This window comes from Pteronotus mesoamericanus, unplaced genomic scaffold, assembly GCF_021234165.1.
Source record: "Pteronotus mesoamericanus isolate MK-2021 breed Mesoamerican mustached bat unplaced genomic scaffold, CSHL_Meso_final contig_82, whole genome shotgun sequence".
Classification (NCBI taxonomy): Eukaryota; Metazoa; Chordata; class Mammalia; order Chiroptera; family Mormoopidae; genus Pteronotus; species Pteronotus mesoamericanus.
The window spans coordinates 8292292-8296151 of NW_026555265.1; the positions used below are offsets into that span (position 1 = coordinate 8292292).

The window sequence follows — 3860 nt, forward strand, 5'->3', positions numbered from 1 at the left end:
AGAAGCTCTGAGGGTTCTTACACCAGTTGTGAAAGAGACCTGGAGGTGGGTTGAGGTCTAATGCAAACATCCTGAACTATTCTGGGGCACTCCAGATTCTGTTGTTTTGGGCTTCAACTGTACAGCCAGATGAAGGCTAGGAGAGGAGAAGAGGGCTGGCTATGATACCCATAACATGATGCATCAGAGAGTGCCTCATGAATTATGTGTCCATTAGCTAAGTGGCCTTGGGGCTTTATGACTTGCTCTTTTTGTAAATCAAAAATAATAACAGTAACAGCTCACCATCTTCTCATCCTGCTGGAGAGAGCAAGTATTTCATCTGTCATTAGGCAATTACAGCTGCTGCCCCAGACAACTCCATTCTAAAGCCCAGGATACAGAATTGGATAAAAAATCTGTGCTTCCACCCTGACCCACCTAACCAGGACTTGATCACAAGAAGCAACTTCATCTTTTTTTTTTTTTTCTTATCTAAGAAAGTTGGCAACCAAGCCAGTTCAGGCTGGAAGGTGATTTTTTTTTTAGTGCACCAACTCTTTGGGGATGGACCAGATGACCCTGCAGCAAAGCCAATAAGGCCTCAACTGGAAGAGGTCCCTGATAATTCATCCTGATGCCAACCTTCCCCATTCCAGTTTGCTCTGCCCTTTCATTCATGCTGTTCCTTGGCCTGGAGGTGTTGACAGCTGGCTAAGACAGCAGAGAGGTGATGTGGAAGTGACTGTGTCTTGCATGACAAGAGAACAGGGCTCCCATCTGGGGCAGCTCACCCTGCTCTGGGCAGCCTCGTGTTGAATCCCCCAAAAAAGTATGTGGCTGCTTAGTGCTGATTCACTTCCACTAATGGGTGGATCACTCTAAGGCAAGATACAGATTTCCAAACAACGTTTTTCCCTGAAGGATGAAATACACGGATGGGAAGAAATCAATCATTGCCAGACTTTCAGAATGACAGATCCTGATGACATCAATACACAAACAGAACTTCCGTGACTAGGAATCCACGGTGTTTGTTATTACTAAGCAACTCAGCTATCTGCGTGGTCCCTGTACAGAATGTGTCAACATCTGCCATAAGTGCCCTGATCCAAATCCAGGAGGCTGAGACTCCTGACTCGTCATCAGATGGAAGCCTGGCCCCCAGGGCAGAAGTCTCATCTTTATTCCTGGGCATTTGTTCCATTTTTCTCTGTCTTCTTTTTCTTATTAGTTCCTGACCCAACTTCATTGAATGGCCTTCTTTTAATTAGTTAGTTAGTTAGATAATAAATTATCATCTATTTATGATATAATTAACACTGATAAACCACTTCAAAGAACCAGAACATTGACAATGACATATATCTGCCGATGTGCTTGTTCATCCAATCCCTCTTCCTGCCTTCCCCCAAGGCAACTAGTTGTCTATTACTACTTTGATTTTTTTCAAAAAAGTTTTATTATATATACAGTTTTGTTTATTTTATTACCTGCGTAGTTGTTTCTAACAATAGTAAACAATATTCTCTGGGTCTTAATTTTTCACTCAATATTTTGTATATGTATATATACTATATAATACGTACATACTATATTCTAGCCTGTAGTTCTCCTTCATTCATTTTTATTGCCATTGTGTGGCAATACCACAATTTATACATCGACTATCCCATCAAAGGGCATTTGTTGTTTTTGGGTATTGTATCCTATCTGCTGATTTAAATGTTGTTGGAACAGCGTTGTATGAGTGTCCTAGTAAAAATGTGAAAGAGTTTTTATTTTTTTTTAACATATATACCTAATAGTGAAATTGTTGGGTGGGTCAGAGTGTGTATGAGCATGCACCTTTATGAGATAATGCTAAACTGCTTGCCACATTTGAAATGATCAGAATTCTTAATTTTTGCCATCAAATGAGTGCACATATCAGTGGGAATTGATTGCTATACATATTTTGAAAATAATCTAGAAATACTTATTAAAATTTTAAATGGACTAGTTCCTTAACAAAGGAACACTACTGTTGAACATGTATTCTAAAAAAAAAGAAGTTATTAAGCTAAGTATATAGAAGTAAATTTTAAGGATATTTATGACACTATCTTTTGTAATAGTAAAAGCTCGAGACAACCTGAATAGTCACCAATAGGTATTTGGTTGAATAAATTATGGGAGAGCCATACACAGATTGAAATGTGGTGTGGGGATGGATTATGGGAGCAGGGAATGGGAGGAGGGCAAAGGGGGAAAAATTGGGACAACTGTAATAGAATAAATAAGAATGAAAAAATAAAATGCAACCATTAAAAAAAGAGATAAATATGTGCGCAATGACTTGGACAATGTTGGCTGAATGTTGTTAACTGAAAAAACAACTGACAGATATGTATGATATGATCATATTAGATTTTCTAAAAATGTGGGGAATGGATGCTATGTTGCTTATATTTGTTCATGTGAACAAAATAAAAGGTGTGAACAAATACACACTGGCTGATTATTTCAGGAGAGTGGGGCTGGGTGAGGGGAAGAAACAGTGAGAAGGTGGCAGAGTTGGGACTATAATTCAGGTTCTTTCATAGTGTCCTTTTTTTTTTTTTTTTTTTTTTTTTTTTTTAGATGAAGGCAACTCTATTGAATGATTGATCCATGTAATTGCTGAGGCCACTATGTACAGGTGAGAGGTGGAGCTTTATTTCTTGGTCTCTTCCTCCTTGGACAGTGTCTTGCTGATTTCTTCCTCCTTGACCTGGAGCTGCTCTTCATGGTGTTCGCGAGCTTCCTCAGTCTTGGACCCATGGGCCTCAGCCTGGTCAGCCAGAAGCTTCTTGAGAGCCTTGTCTGCCTTCAGCTTGTGGATGTGTTCTGTGAGAATCTGCTTGTTTTTGAACACATTACCCTACACTTTCAGGAACAGGCTGTGATACATGTGGCGGTCAATATTCTTCGATTCACAGTATCTTCCCAGGAGCCAGGAAGAATTCTCCTCCTCCTCATTCAGGTTACCTTCTCAAGCCTTCGAGCACTGTTAATATGCTGCCTCTTACCTATGCTCCTGTGCCTGCCCTTCTTGTGGGCCAAGGTATATTTCAGGCATCGAGCCCAGGAATACACAGTCACAGACTTCTAGATGATCAACAGCTTTGATCAGTTTCTGAATCTGCTGATGGGAGTTGGCAATGGTGATGTTATGGGTTTCCTTGGGGTTCAACCAGACCTTTCTGATGCAGCAGAGGACACTGGAGGTGAGCCTCTTCTGAAGCTTGAGCATCCCCATGGCTATGGTTGCAGCAGTGAAAGGAGAGAACTCTTGCTTCAGTCTGCCTCTGCACGTCTGCCCTCTGTTTCATGTTGTTCACTGTCTTCATATTCCCACATTATACAATAAAATGCCTTATCCAGTATTCAATGTCCGTCAAGAGCTATCCCCAGCCTACCATGTCTTGTACTCGCCTACATATGCAATAAGTTTTAGTCAAATTACACTTGACTCTTTTCTAAACTTTCCATGGACTTTTCTACCTCCTTACCTTTATTCATCCTCTCTACCTAGAACTTTCACCCTGCCCTACTTTCTCTCCAACACTGCCTAAAAACCTTGTTTATTTTCCATATCACTGGCACGGGGCATTGTACCCAGGACAGTTGGTGTGTCCACCTCCAAAGCCACCAGAAAAATTATTCCCACGCCCGACTCCTTTAGGTCACTTTAGAAGGGTGCATCCACCCTGTTGCCCAAGACATTTGAGGGCCATGACCTACAAACCATCCTTGAATTCTTCCTCTCCATCTCTCTCACATGCCACATCCAATCTGAGACTGATTCTAGCTAAGTTCACTTTCCTAAGTTGCCCAAATTTCTCAAATCTGTCCCCTCC

General features: G+C 41.0%; 1 pseudogene; it reads right to left on the minus strand.

Moving 5' to 3' along the window:
- Positions 1-2636: 2636 nt before the first annotated feature.
- On the minus strand, positions 2637-3259 carry LOC129079988 (60S ribosomal protein L19-like; annotated as a pseudogene).
- Positions 3260-3860: the final 601 nt, after the last annotated feature.